This window comes from Malaclemys terrapin, chromosome 6 (assembly GCF_027887155.1).
Source record: "Malaclemys terrapin pileata isolate rMalTer1 chromosome 6, rMalTer1.hap1, whole genome shotgun sequence".
In the NCBI taxonomy this organism is placed as follows: Eukaryota; Metazoa; Chordata; order Testudines; family Emydidae; genus Malaclemys; species Malaclemys terrapin.
The window spans coordinates 36,659,924-36,676,526 of NC_071510.1; positions in this window are offsets into that span (position 1 = coordinate 36,659,924).

Genomic DNA, 16,603 nt, shown 5'->3' on the forward strand with positions numbered 1-16,603 from the left:
GGGGAGGTTAAGTGCAGAAATTAACGTTACTCAACTGACGCCCCCCCCAACCCCCATTGTGTATGTAAGTTGTATATGTTCACATAGTGACCGTTTCTGTCATGAAGAGCTGCAGTCCAAGGAGATAAGAAGCAAAGACCACACCTTGATATTTCACAATGTCATCAGACATTTGCACAGTTGAGATTTATGAACCAAAACTACAATTAGTAGGGTAGTGATCAATGGCTCCATGTCTAGTTGGCAGCCGGTTTCAAGCGGAGTGCCCCAAGGGTCGGTCCTGGGGCCGGTTTTGTTTAATATCTTTATTAATGATCTGGAGGATGGTGTGGACTGCACTCTCAGCAAGTTTGCAGATGACACTAAACTAGGAGGCGTGGTAGATACACTAGAGGGTAGGGATCGGATACAGAGGGACCTAGACAAATTAGAGGATTGGGTCAAAAAAAACCTGATGAGGTTCAACAAGGACAAGTGCAGAGTCCTGCACTTAGGACGGAAGAATCCCATGCACTGCTACAGACTAGGGACCGAATGGCTAGGTAGCAGTTCTGCAGAAAAGGACCTAGGGGTCACAGTGGACGAGAAGCTGGATATGAGTCAACAGTGTGCTCTTGTTGCCAAGAAGGCTAACGGCATTTTGGGCTGTATAAGTAGGGGCATTGCCAGCAGATCGAGGAACGTGATCGTTCCCCTTTATTCGACATTGGTGAGGCCTCATCTGGAATACTGTGTCCAGTTTTGGGCCCCACACTACAAGAAGGATGTGGAAAAATTGGAAAGAGTCCAGCGGAGGGCAACAAAAATGATTAGGGGTCTGGAGCACATGACTTGGAGAGGCTGAGGGAACTGGGATTGTTTAGTCTCCAGAAGAGAAGAATGAGGGGGGATTTGTTAGCAGCCTTCAACTACCTGAAGGGGGGCTCCAAAGAGGATGGAGCTCGGCTGTTCTCAGTGGTGGCGGATGACAGAACAAGGAGCAATGGTCTCAAATTGCAGTAGGGGAGGTCCAGGTTGGATATCAGGAAAAACTATTTCACTAGGAGGGTGGTGAAACACTGGAATGCGTTACCTAGGGAAGTGGTGGAGTCTCCTTCCTTGGAGGTTTTTAAGGCCCGGCTTGACAAAGCCCTGGCTGGGATGATTTAGCTGGGAATTGGTCCTGCTTTGAGCAGGGGGTTGGACTAGATGACCTCTTGAGGTCCCTTCCAACTCTGATATTCTATGATTCTATGAATTAAGATGAACTTTGAAAATAATGGCATAGTGCAACCAGTGGGTCACATTTGCAACACATCTAAGGGTATGCCTACACTGCAAAGAAAAACCTATAGTGCTGAATCTCAGCATCCTGGTCAGTTGACTTGGGCTCATGGGGCTAAAAATAGCAGTGTAGACATTCCCGCTCAGGCTGGGGCCTGCGCTCCAAGACCCGCCACCTTGCCGGGTGTGAGAGCCCAGCTCCAGCCCAAGGGAAAGCATCTACACTGCTATTTTTAGCCCAAGCTCTGCAAGCCTAAAGGCTTGTCTACACTTAAAACACTACAGCATCACAGCTGTGCCACTGAAGCACTTCAGCATAGCCACTCCCTACACTGATGGGAGGAAGTCTCCCTTCGGAGTAGGCAATCCAGCTCCTGAAGAGGCAGTTGCGAGGGTAATCAAAGACTATTGCTGTCTACACAGGGATTTAGGTTGGCTTAACTATGCCACTCAGTAGTATGGCTTTTTCATACCGCTGAGCAACATAGTTATGATGATTTAATTTTCTAGTGTAGACCAGGCCTGAGTCAATTGACATGGGCTCTGAGACTTGACGTGAAGAGTTTTTCTTCTGCAGTGTAGACGTACCCTTAGTGACTTAGGAGCCTAAGCCCCACTGAAACTACAAAGTCATTTAGGCACTTTTTAAAATGTTGTCCACAATCTTTAGGCAGCATTGTAATATTTTTAGAGCGACTGAGGCCCAAAGATAGATGGGCTATTGTGAATATGTATTAGATTACTTCAGGTAATAACTATTATGTAAATAACAAACTACTGCTGTTGGATAAGCTACATTATGTCAAATTAAACATTTTTGCCTCTTTTCTAAATTAGATACAACCCAGCTAGCAGGCAAATAAGCAGTGATGTACAAGTGACTATTTATGTAAGAAGCCTATTAATATACAGCACAAATGAGAATCCTGTGGAGAGTCTAATTCATTTCCTACACTGAATGACCATAATCACTGTATGGTTTAGCCGTGTCAACAGCTAAAGTTAGGTGGTGGGGAGCATTATATTTTGTATGCTGTAGTGAATTATGTAAAACCCTGATTTTATGTAAGGTAGTTAATTGCGGCATGTCCTTTGGAACATACTTAACATCTTTAATAAAAGCCTGGTTCAAAGCATTTAGCACTCCTGTTTACACTTCATTCCTTTTAGGATTTGGTTTTGACTTCATGTGTGAAACATTTACTTTTACTCACCATGCAATAGCTGAATGAAGAGGCAATGTTTGTTGTTCTATGGAACTATTGTCAGGCACTGTCAGAGAGCAGAGAACAAGGTATTTAACAGTTCTACGGCATCAGTTAAAACAGAGAAAGAGAGAGCATTTTTGTACATATCTGGGGTCAAGATTTCACCTCTTATAACAGGACTTGCCTTTGCTCTCATTAAGCTCAAAGAGGTAACAGCCATTGGAGTCAGCAGACAGTGACCTCTTTCCAGGCTTCAATTCAGCCTAACTTTAAGCATGTGAGCAATATGACTGACGAGAAAGTCACCACTGAAGGTTGACCAGTGAACATTTTTTAAAATGCAACTTGTTCTGTGTATACAGGAAGCTAAATCCTGTTTAAAATCTTGTTAAAACCTTGTTAATTAGCTAACCCATTTAAAACACCTGTTTTCTGGGTCTAGGCATGTTCTCCTTTCTTAGCTCCCTGTAACCCCCAGCAGCTGCAAAGAAAGGCTTTCAATCCCCTCCGCTTCCTGGGCAGTAACTAGCAAAGGCCTCTGGTTCTCTTGGCTGTCAAAAATGTAAAGTATATGAAAATACATTGGTCAGAAATGGGTTCAGACCTCTAGTGAGCGGAGAGTCATCCAGAGCTGGCCACAGAACTTGCCTTCTACAAGCTGCCCTAGCTAGCTGCCGCTGAAGCCACCAGAACAGCCTCTCAAGGCCATATAGGCTTTCTCTACTTTCTGCCCACTCACACCATATTCTTCTTGTCCAGAGAAATATTGAAGCCAAGGTCAGCTCAGAGCCATGGATTTATACACCACAGGCTTCATAGATCTATACCTATGCTCTAATACCTATGCTTTTCAATCATGCTGGTAAGCACATTAGTTGGTTATTTCTGCTCATCAGTTAAATAGTTATTAACATGAACATTGCCATCATTAGGCCTGAGTTGACACACAATTCAGATGGATGGGACTGTTTTTTCAGGCTGTTGTCCCCAGCCTCAGGAAGACATCTGAAAGGTTTACTTGATAGTATAAAAGCAACAACGCAGCCCAGAGATTTTACAAAGGAGTCCTAAAATCTGCTCTACAGCTTCTCTCTGTTTCCCACATCTACTTACTTAAAAAGTCTCCTCACATGCAATTTATCTGCATTAACTTAATGCACTAACCTAATCATCGTGGAGTTCCTCATTCCTCAGGGTTGTAAGGTCACACAGTGCCATACTGGAGTGGGCACACTGCTGCCATCTCATGTGAGCTAAAATTGTGCTTTATTTTCTTGTTTTGTGAGGACCTGGGAGATGTTCTCTAGCTTCAGAAGACTCAAAAATTATCTCCAGTCATCAAGGGGACAGACGCAACTGAATAATGTAGCCGTCCTTACCAAGGAACTAGATGTAAATAAGATTGCTGACAGTTTCATCCAGAATGCTACAATGAGACATAATGTCTTTAAACTGGGATGTTAATGAAGACAGCTTGTAGGTAAGTGCAATGATTTTAATATACTGTAATTCCTAATAATTTAATTATGTAGTTCATAACAATTTAATCATTATTAAAATAGTAAAGATACCAATGATAGACATATTCAATAACTAGAATATGAAAAAAGTGTATAAATATGCTGAAAATAGCCTCCCCCCCCCCCAAAAAAAACCTGGCAGAGTGCCCCTCCCGCCTCCAAACATACACACCTTTCCCAAAGCACTGATGGCAAAAACAAAAGTCAGTGCCTATGGAGCCCAGGACTACATCTTGAATCTAAATTGAGATCCTAGGTGGAATAGTTTTTGGCAGGCTTCTTGATTCCGCTAATATTGCCTTTTGGCAGGCTTCTTGATTCTGCTAATATTGCCATGTTCCTTTGATTGTCATAGATTTATAGTCTGCCTCCCTATAATTCTAGGTAGTCTGAATAATTACCTAACCTTTCACTCCTTGAAACAACAGAAGCTAGAATCACTTTGCAAAAAGGCATGTGGATCTACAAAATTTGTGTTTTCAGTATTGCCAGTCCCTTAATCTTCACAAAATTTGCTGTGTATGGTTCACTATAATTCAAACATTTTAATGGGAAAAGACAGAACTGTAAATTCTCCTCACTTACTGCAAAGCTCCCTGGTTTACTACACACCACATTCTCTTTAGTTTTCTCTCTCACATACTGAATGTATTTTGCCCTTGTCTCCTCACCTAGTGATAAACCAGTAGGGAAAGGCCTACCTAATACTGCTAGCAGTGTGTACTCAGCTCAAGTGATAAAGAATGAAGATCATATGGCAAGTCCAGGCTGACAATGATCCCACAAAGTTAAAAGAAAGGCACCCCCACCTCAGACCTGATTTTCAGTCCCCAGCTATGTTTTGAACTCATGGTACCTAAGAGTAGGATGGATTAGGGCACTGAGCTCCCATGCTGACTTCATCAAAGCTTTCCTCTGAACATCTCCATTATCTGAACAGCTCTGTTAACCAAACCTATTATCTTTCCCCCTTGGTTTTCAAGTTGAGAAAGGGAAAGCAACTTCTTTAATGGCCCACAGATTGATGATTAACATTTTACATGTCCCTGCTGGTAAGTAAAAGAACTGTTTTGTGGACAGTGAAAATGCATGAGAGAAGGAAGCGGGAGTCAACTTGCTTTATTAAGTTGTACTGCTTCATTAATCACAATCTTTTTTTATTGCAGTGCTTAAAGCCAAATCTATTGTACTTCTCTGGAATGGATTAGATGAAAACCAAGTGCTCTTAATGCACCTTTGACATCTGGCCTAGCAGCTGGCTATCTGCTGTATTGCTCTTAAGACGTGTCGGGAGCCACATTTACTGTGACCATTCTAGCCCTTCTGATTTAAGCTACTGCAGAGGGCAATGAATTACCTTAAAAGAGCTCCTCTGTAAAACCCTAAGTTTTATACTGGACCCCTGCCAGCTTCACTGCTTCATGAGTATGAACAATCAGACAATTGAACTGATTTGACTTTACCACTCCTGGAGTTTCATTGCCTTTAACCTGGGGATGTAATGATGGTAATGCCATACTAAGTGCCTCTCCTAGGAGGGGAAATGTGGGCTGCTGGATCAAGTAGGGCACCCATTCTTGTTAGTTGAAAACTGCACTGATTTGCAGCAAGGGGTGACATAGATAGAGCACAATTAACTCAGTTCTGAAAGCAGCTTATTTTCATTTAAGGCTTTTGGAATTACGAAGTGTCCTGATTTTTTTTTTAATTGTGAGCACATTAAAAGACACGGGTGTTCCTCTGAGATTCTTTAAATTCTAACAACTGCTGCAAAAGGGTCAGCCCAGATGGGGTCCACCCAATCACACCCACAAATAGACACATGTGTACAGAGAAGAAGAAAAAAAGAAAGACCAGTGTGACTTTGTACTGCACACACACGGACGCTGCATATGGAGGTGACCATATTTCTCTGATGAGGCCACAGCTGGAATACAGTGAAGTATTATTATGTGTACACACTTACATACATTCCTTTAGGACTTCTATGGGAGGATATATCCCTTTTCAGTCTCTGGAATGATGTCCAGACCCTCCGTAGGTCATGCCAGCTCCATAAAGTCTGGGAACTAAGTGATAGTCCCACAGTCTCCTTCAAACTCCCTCTGTCTCTGCAATGGCAAGCTGCAATTTGCACCATCTGCAGCACTTCTAGTCCTCTTCTTCTTTTCCAATGTGGTGAGGGGGCCTGCAGGCTAAATAAAATAATCTGGCAATGTCACTAGACCATAATCCTTACAACAGACCCTTCTTGTCTTTGCACTGCTCCACAACTGTTTCTCCCCTCTCCTCCAGTCTGGCTCTCACTGCTTCTACTTATAAACACCTCCTCCTCTCCTTGAGGTCCCGTTGGTTCCGCTTTCAGAGAGTGACTCTGGTATATCCACAGTGGAAAGCACCTAACCAGCTACAAAAAGCCAATCAGAATGCTTAGTGCCTGGCACACCCAATTTCTGGAAGATTCTGGTCCAACGTCACCCTGCCTGGCTCTGCCAAGTCTGCAGTCAGACACATTATCCCACAACAAACATGAGCACCAAGTATCCTCCCCCAGTGTTTCTTCCCTTATTCACACCACTAAATGCTGTGATGTAAGCATGTAGGTTACACCAGCAGAAGTTTATTCAACATGCTCCTTCTTACTGTTCCATTCCAATGATTGTTTAATAGTCACTATGCTAAGGTCTCCCTTCTTAGTCTGACAGCTCTCTGGGCAGGCACCATATTACTTCATATATTTGATGATCAAAAGTGACCATTATGATCATCTACTCTGACCTCCTGCATAACATTCTCTGTAGAAACTCACCCATAGATTCCTACGTTTCATGTAGGAATTTGTGCAGAACCATTTTCAGGTGGGTTTTGTATGAGGCCTCTAGGTGCTACTGCAATATAAATATTATATTAATAAAGACTAGTAAAAGCTCCTTGCCCCAAGTAATTCCTAAATATTGTTAGAAGGATTCACTTTGCAAATGCACAGCTTTATGAGTAAAATGGATTATAAGAACATAGAACACCATTCATCTTTAAAGCCCTCCCCGGGTTAATTTCTCAGATCCAAGCTGTGGGTCCTTGAGGAGGGAGGGGAGTACAACGGAGGAGCTCTTAGTGACCTGCACAACAAAATGATGAAGAACCTTTAACAATGTTTTTTGGTCTTGAGGCCCTTCTGCTGGCTGCTAGGCAGTGGTTAATCAACAAACAGTTCATCAAGCTATGCTAATATCATGCAGACAATGCTATTACGCAACCAAAAAAACTAACAAAAAAGCCCTTTTCATGTCAGATCCTTATGAAATATAAGTGGGGAAAAAAACATGTCAACAAATAAAAAAAGTCACAAGGGCCCTGACTCTCCAAACACTTGCTCATGTCAGTACTAATTACTCACATAAATATCACTACCGAAGCCAAGGGAAGTGTAAATCCAACCCAAGCTTGGTAAATAACGATACCTTGGGTGGGATTGGCCAAGCTCTGTTCCTCCTGAAGTTAAGGGTAAAAATAACACTCACGTCAGTGGAAGCAGAGTTAGACTAATGCTGAAGCCTTTTGAAAATGAACAGCCTCATCAACCTTTTCATGCAGATACACCCAGAACAGCAATGGGGAAGGGAACAAGAAATTAGTTTACAAGCTCATCACACCAGTCCAGCAGGTGCACAGTACAAAACAACTTTGGAGGCTTTTCTGTCATGGAGTCGAAGCTGGAAATAGTCTATTTTGCTATAGGATGCTCCAAATTGAAATGCCAAGTGAAGCACATGATCTTGCTGGAGCATTTGACTACCTCAAGAAGGGGAAACAGGGCCTCTTTTTTGGAACAGTTTGACAGCTTTGCCACTCATAACTCGGTCGTCCTCTTTTGACTGAACACAACAGGATGCTTTCTGTACTGTCGCCCTCTTTTCCTTTCCCACTTGCACTCTTCCTCATCTCGTCTGTATTCCTCCAGCCCCCATTCTCTCTGTAGCTGAGCTGCTCACTACAAAAACCTATGACGTTCCCAACTGTATTTTCATTTTGAGTGCAGCATGTCTAGGCAGAGCAACTCTGATCCCCAAACGACACTTACACTGTGCTGCTTTCTGCTTGCATGCAATTAGAAATGCTCCTGAGCTGCATGCAGTATTCTGAGGGAACACAGGCTCCAGTCCTCTTTATGGCCAAGCCAAGCTACTTACTGCCCAGAAAAGCACATGAAAAACTCAGAAGTGAGCAAGTATAATATAGTGTGCATTATAACGTTACAGATGCATGCTGTTCAGTCTCCGAGGGGCATCCAAAGAAGAGCTAGGAACCAATTGAGTTGCACACACTGCTCAGCTTGTTTACTTCTATTAATAAAGAGCTAGTGTTTGATCATACCCAGGGTGTGACCTTAATGATCCTTCCAAAGGTCCTGAGCGCCAGTGGCTTCATTCCATGCACAGAGAGTAGCCCATGGCTATTCAATCATACTGGATGGAAAGCATATCGCTTCACTTAATGCTGTGTTTTATATTTGTAAATGTATATTTGCAGTGGTTCCCAGACCCTTTTCTGTCTTTATGAGCTACCAATGTTGTAGTTAGCACTGAATGGCTATAAAATTACTTGACTATGACATTTAAATTGCATAAGAAGTAAAGTTTAAACCTGTTTTGGTATAGATGACTTCAAACTTCTCAGTTTAAACTGATATTTAAAGAACAAGGTTACTTGTCATGTTCCTGTGTACAGAAGAAGGGCCTTGCAATGAGTCCATTCTGTTTGTTAGGAAGTTTCATGGTACGTGACCCCATGATACAAAATAATAGAAAATGGACAAACTAATGTTTAAACTGGTATGAGGTGTTTGGGGGAGGTGAACTACAATTATTGTTTAATCCTAGATGAACTTGTGAGGTGGCTTTTGATAAAGCCTAAATTTCTCAGGTTCTTTATCATAATGCTAATCTAGTATTGCTGCATATTCGTCGTCACCAGTAGTTTCTTTATCCTTATACTATATACCATATAGGGTTTATCAAACCTATGCTGACTTTGCAGTCTCTACATCATTCTCTCATATGTTACCATCTAATGAAATCCACTCAACCTTATTCTGAGGTGACTTAGCTTTTCAGTGTCTCACAAAGACTTGTTTTGTGGCTGTTAGACTGAACCATAACCAAATTTGCTTCCCTAATTGACAATCCTGTATGATCATTTGAAAGTACACATGGCAGTTGTGGTTGTTAAGTAACTTAGCATTAAAGAGGATCTCTGTTATCGCTCGGCATTTTATTCTAGAGTTTATATAACTCCCTGAATAGTCTCATATCATATGCACTAGATCTCTTACCTGACATTACAATAACATTATAATATTTGTAAATTATACACATACATATGTTTTGTTTTTGACCTTACAATGGAAATATCAAAGTGAATATCTATTATAAGCTGAACTAGCCCAAAACTGCCAAAACATTTGTGTGAAACCTTTCATCCAGACTTGTCATTCTTTTGGTGGAAATTCTGAAAATTTGCAACAAGCTCTAGCTATAAATTAACCATACATTTTCATAAATTCCCACTGACTTAAATGGGTCCAATTTACATGTCTAGTCAACTATATAATTCATATATATGTATGCACATATATTTATATATACAGTACATACATATGAAATGTCTGGGTTATTTTTGTATAGTTGTGTATCTTTTAAAATCAGGACCAAGTAGAGGTGAGTGTGAAATGAAGTGTAAAAATATAATTAAAAAGACCAAAAAAGAATTTGAAGAACAGCTAGCCAAAGACTCCAAAAGTAATAGCAATTTTTTTTTTGAAATACATCAGAAGCAGAAAGCCTGCTAAACAATCAGTTGGGCAACTGAATGATCCAGATGCTAAAGGAGCACTCAAAGACGATAAGGCCATTGCAGAGAAACTAAATGAATTCTTTGTATCGGTCTTCACTGTTGAGGATGTGAGGGAGATTCCCAAACCTGAGCCATTCTTTTTGGGTGACAGATATGAGGAACTGTCCCAAATTGAGGTGTCCCAAAAAGAGGAGGTTTTGGAACAAATTGATAAACTAAACAGTAATAAGTCTCCAAGACCTGATGGTATTCCCCAAGAGTTCTGAAGGAACTCAAATGTGAAATTGCAGAACTACTAACTGTCATCTATAACCTATCATTTAAATCAGTAAGCCTCACTTCAGTACCAGGCAAATTGGTTGAAACTATCATAAAGAAAAAATTGTCAGACACATAGATGAACATAATTTGTTAGGAAATAGTCAACATGGTTTTTGTAAAGGGAAATCATGCCTCACCAATTTACTAGAATTCTTTGAGGGGGTGAACAAGCCTGTGGACAAAGGAGATCTAAATATAGTGTATTTAGATTTTCAGAAAGTCTTTGACAAAGTCCCTCACCAAAGGCTCTTACTCAAAATAAGCAGTCATGGGATAAGAGGGAAGGGTCTCTCATGGATTGGTAACTGGTTAAAAGATAAGTCCCAGGCAGACTGTGAAGAGTTACAAAAGAATCTCACAAAACTGAGTGACTGGGCAACAAAATGGCAGATGAAATTTAATGTTGATAAATGCAAAGTAATTCACACTGGAAAACATAATCCTAACTATACATATACAATGATGGGATATAAATTAGCTGTTACCACTCAAGAAAGAGATCTTGGGGTTATTGTGAATAGTTCCCTAAAAATATCTACTCAATGTGCAGCGGCAGTCAAAAAAGCGAACAGAATGTTGGTAATCATCAAGAAAGGGATAGATAATAAGACAGAAAATATCATATTGCCTCTATATAAATCCATGGTACGCCCCCACCTTAAATACTGCATACAGATGTGGTCGCCCCATCTCAAAAAATATATATTGGAATTGGAAAAGGTTCAGAAAAGGGCAACAAAATTATTAGAGATATAGAATGGCTTCCGTATGAGGTGAGATTAATAAAACTGGGACTTTTCAGCTTGGAAAAGAGGCGACTAAGGGGGGATATGATAGAGGTCTATAAACTCATGAGTGGTATAGAGACAGTAAATAAGGAAGTGTTATTACTCCTTCTAATAATACAAGAACAAGGGGCCACCAAATGAAATTAATAGGTAGCAGGTTTAAAACAAACACAAGAAAGTATTTTTTCATGCAACACACTGTCAACCTCTGAACTTCTTGCCAGAGGGTGTTATGAAGGCCAATACACTAACGGGGTTCAAAAGGGAGCTAGATAGATTAATGGAAGATAGGTCCATCAATGGCTATTAGCCAGAAGTTGCAGGGATTGTGTCCCTAGCCTCTGCTTGCCAGAAGCTGGGATTGGGTGACAGGGCATGGATCACTTGATGATAACCTGTCTGTTCATTCCCTTTGGGGCACCTGCCATTGGTCACTGTCAGAGGACAGGATACTGGGCTTGGTGGACTTTTGGTCTGACCCTGTATGGCCGTTCTTATGTTCTTATGAGTAATATAAAGAAACATTTTACAAAAACAAAAACTTGGCTTGTTATCCCATTTCTGTAAAAATCACCCCAACAACAACTACGTGAGTGATACCAGACAATCACTATGCTCTTGAATGAATTCACACAGAAATATGATTAAAAGACAAAAATACCCTATCCCTGGACACTAAAAACTATGGACTTGGCCATAAACCCAGTAGCTCTGCTAATTACAACACTGTGTAACACTCTGCTGCCTGCTAACGCTCCATTGTCCTATGCCTGCAGAGGTGTGTTTTGGCCACATTCTTTTAAGTGGTCTCCTACGACATGTGTGAATCCCTTATGCTTCACAAGCTGCTGTCTGACATGGTATTTAGCTTGAACACTCTAGTTACCTTCCCCAAGCCTGAAGAAGAGCTGTGACTCTCGAAAGCTTGTCCTGCCCACCAACAAAAGTTGGTCCAATAAGAGATATTATCTCATCCACCTTGTCTCTCTCCTATCCTGGGACTACCAGGGCTACAACCACACTACAAACAAATAGGCTAAGATAGTCCAAATAACATACCAGCAGATTTTTGAATAAATATATTATGACTCATGTTCTTTAAATGATTTTTTTTATAACGGTTTAGAAATAATTGTTCTACTTACTCAGGTTCTTACACTGTGCTGATCACCATGGTGTCTGTTAATGGCACTATACCTGTGAAAGAGGTTGATTATGTCATTCAGCAAAGCAATAATTTTACTGATATTTCTCCCCAGGAAGACTAGTGAGATGAGACAAGCTGAGACAGAGGAAGGGCAGCTAAGTGAAAGGGACACATGAAATAGACGGGTATCTTTCACAGTTGTTGTAAAGTACAGCACTGCCTTTCACTCACAAAATATAGTTCAGTATAAATATTTACTCCACTGCATTTTTTTACCTTCGCCAATGTATTTGTAGCATTCCCTAGTCTTAACTTTACTGCAGTATTTCTAACTCTAAAGTCTATGGATTGTAAAATGTCCACTTTTTAACACTGCCCACTGTGTAAGCTTTAGTATGTGAACCCACTGTTTGTTAAATTAAACAATAATACTACACAAACAGCTTGTATTGTATTAGCGTTATGAAAAACCTGTTGCTGCTTTATTATGCTCAGCTACACTTTCTGCATCTTAAATAATAGGTCAGATTCTACCACCCCTTACTTACTTGGGCCCTTGTGAGGGGGCACACCCTCTCCCTAATAAGGAGGCCACTAACGAGCTGTCTGGGGCTCCGCCAGAACTAACTAAACGCACCCTTAAGGAAGAGGCAGATTAAGAGTTATTGGGGCCCTGGGCACAAAGAATATTTGGGCCCCCCACAACACTCCTCGCAATGGGGCCTTGCCCCCTGCGCCCACTCTTCCTCCTGTGGTCCTGCCCCCAATCAGGCTGGAAGCCAGAATTAGCGGTCAGACCCGGGCCATGGTAAGAGCCGCCCAGGGAACCGAGGCTGCTGTAGGGAGCACCACACATGCCACCTGCACTGTGCAGTGTACACTGGGGGCGGGGGCCACAAGCCAGAGGCTGCTCTTGGACACCTTGGTCCCCTGCCCAGGACAGGTGGAGGGTCTGGGACTCCCTAGAGTGGTCTGGGATCCCTGGGCAGCTCTTACCATGGCCCAGCTGCGTCTTCTGGCCTAGCCTCAGGGGAAGAGGAGGAGCAGGGGGCGGGGCCACAGTTCCAGTGCTGGTGGCCCCTCACTTCTACACAGATTCCTGCGCTCCCTAACGAAGACATTCACCTGCCGCGGCTACACAGCTAGTTACACGAGTTGCTTCTTTGAATCGGACACAAGGATGCAGCCATTGAACCACACTGTGCATGGAAACATTCTGGCAGGGTGTGGTCTTAATAAGACACCTTGCTGCAAACTATCTTCCTCTGTCCCCTGCCTTTCCCTGGCAGCTAGATGGTGTTGGCAGAGGCAATTTGCTCTCTCACACTCTCTGTCTTCTCATTGAAATGGTGGCTTCGCTGCATGATGCCTCCTTAATGCTGGGAAAGGCAAGCCGAGTGTGCAACCTGCCCCCTCCCCAACCCTCTCCCCGAACAGCACCAAGTCTCAGATCCCAGGTCAATTGACTGGGGCCTTTCAGCGCTTGGGCTGTGGGGCCAAAAATAGCAGCGTAGACATAGGGGGTGGGGGAGGGAAGCAATTACTTAGTCCTGGCTGGAGGAAGTGAATTGCACTCTACAGTGCTGAGCTTCAGCTGTGGGGCATGGGGCTCTGGGCTTCTGCTGGGGGCTCGTGGGGGGAAGGCTCTTGGGCTCAGGGCTTCAGCCCTGCAATTTCTGCTAGGACTCGGAGGCAGGAGGTGCCAGGGCTCAGGGCTTCAGCCCAAGGTCGTTGGAATAGGGGCAGCCAGGGGGCCATGGCCCCATCACTTTTAAAAGTGGGAGGGCTATGTCTTCCCACTTTTTACCTGCCTTAAGGCTATGGATGCCCATTTTGGTTGGACATATTCCTGAAGGTTTCATCACATGACAATCTTTAATTAAAGATTAATATTTAATTCCTGGAGTCTCCAGGGCAATCCTGGGGGGGTTGGCAGCCCTACTTAAGGGTGAGCAATGAGGAGCGGGTGGAGAGGTGAACGTGGGGATGACAGTGCCTTGTGGGAAGAGGACGTGAGGCGGCAGGGCTTTGGGGGGAAGGGGTGGTGCAGGAGCTCCCGGAGCTCCTGTAACCCTGTGGCTTCTGCAGGGTCTTGCGGGGCCCATTTTTCCAGAGGCCCATGCATTAATCCACCACTGCCTCAAGGCTTGCTTGGTTGTGGGGAGGAAGCTTAACAAAGGAAAGCCTGCCACAGGCCGGGACAGCAACTAGAGACAGACTGCTGTGCTTCAGAGCCAGCTGGTGACATCAGTGAAGACGGAGACAGTTGCACACCCTGTAGCCATGAGACTGTCTGGACCAGAGACAGAACAGGTGCAACAAAAAACAGGGATGTCATGAATGGACTCAAACCCTGATCAGGACACTACCAAGTCAAGCCCCAAAAGGGTGGCTGAGAACTGTCCAAGAGCCTGAGCATCATTTTTCCCCCCTTATCTGAAAACACCTGAAGCTCATGTCACACATAGCAGTTCCCTTGGAACTACTAACTGATGAAGGGCCTAAGGCCACCTCTCAGCTGCTGTGCAAGTTATGGCTCCTTTTAAAGGTCAAGCCTCTGTAAAACCATCTCCCGCTTCACTGATGTAATCAAACAAATCAGATATGGTGGCAAACCACCCCAAGATCACCTTTTCAACTGGAGGGGTGTGGTATGTGCAGGGAGGTGCACACATACAGCTTATTAAGGAGAAAACTAACAAGCTCTTCTGGGCTCAGCCAGCACTAACCAGACATCTGTAGGGCTTGCTTTGACTGGTGGGAGGAAGGGAAAGCCTGCCACAGGAAAGGGCGGTCACTGGGGGAACTCTGCTGTGCCTTAGCTTAGAGGGTATGTCTACACTGCAATTGGAGACCTGGGGCTGGCCTGTGCCAGCTGACTTGGGAGCAGTAGGCTTAGGCTAAGGGGCTGTTTAAGTGCTGTGTAAACATTTGGGCTCAGGCAGGAGGCTGAGAGGATCCCCAAGCGCAGGCTACATCCCGCAATTAAACTGCCCCTTAGCCCGAGAGCCTGAGTCAACTGACAGGGGGCAGCCACGGATATCTAATTGCACTGTAAACATACTCAAAGACAATTGGTTACAGGGTTAGTGCAGCAAAGAGGCAGCCAGTCACCGACCCTGCTGTCCTGAGACTGCCTGGACCAGATAGAGAATGGGTCCAAAAGCTGAGGGGTGGGGGATGGACGCTAACAATGATCAGGACACTAAAAAAGTCTACAGACCAGCTAGGCCCCAAAGGGGTGACCCAGAAACTGCCCAAAAAGACTGAGCACCTTTTAATTTCCTTTCTCTTTTCTTTACTATGATGCAACCTGTCCTCAGGAAGGTCGGGGGAGGAGGGGAAGGAGAGAAGGGAGAGAACATTTATTGCTTGGAGAGACTCTTGTATGCCCTGAGAAGGACACTGAGTGCCAGAGAAGGGAAGCAACCCAAACGGTGGTGCAGTGGGGGCTCAAGGGGCCCTCATCCACCACAGCCCTGATTCAATGATATTTAGCTTTAACCAAGTGAGTAGTCCCACTGACATCAGACGGACTACATGTGTGATTTGTTTAAAGGTTTTCAGTGTCAGGCCCTATGTAAAAATATTTAGGCACCTAAAGGCACAGATAAGTACCCTAGTGGGATTTGCTGCCTCTTCAAATACCTTTAAAAATCTAGCCTTATGGCCTCAGACTCTGAAGATAGTGACTTTCTGTAGCAGTGTTAGTCACTTTTATTACATATAGGTCAATTTTAACAATATATGATTGACATGGTCATCTTTTCAGTTAGCTCTACTGATTAGAAAATCTTATATTACTCTGAATTTTCCATTCATAGAAGTAGCTGAACTAAAATTCGTCACTCTTCTACTAGCTGAAGCTTTTTCTTAAAAACAAACAAACAACTCCCCACAAAACAAACCCAAAGAAATCTCTAACATTTACATATTAAAAGTTGCAGTCTAATTTAAATGGTAGATTAGCAGTTGTTTTGGTGTACTGAGGAATACACATATTAAATGTCATGCTATAGGTAAAAGAAAAAAAAATCCTGAAAATGTTCTCTTTCCTGACTTTTTTTTTTTAACTTCCATCGCTGAGTAAAATGATAAACCTACATCCCCCACTTCAGAATAAAACAAAGACAGAAGGCAAGTTTTATTTTCTTATACAGTTTTTTTTTAATTCAGCGTTAAAGAAAGGAACTTCATCAACATTGATTGTCATTTACAGAAAACATTCAAAAATCATGTGTGCATTATTATGGAATGCTAAAAGTATTGAACTAATAAATTACAGGACATAAAATAAGACAAAAATCTATTACATTCTAAAGCAATATAAAACCTTTTTATTCGACAGGGATGCTGGTTCTAGGATATTCATGATTTAAAAAAAAAACCCTCAATGGTCACTTTCTAAATGAATCAGGCTGTAGTTTTACTCACATACACATAAATTAGGGCTCATATATTAAACAGGGGAGAAAGAGAGCAGAGAGAGATCAGAAGAAAACT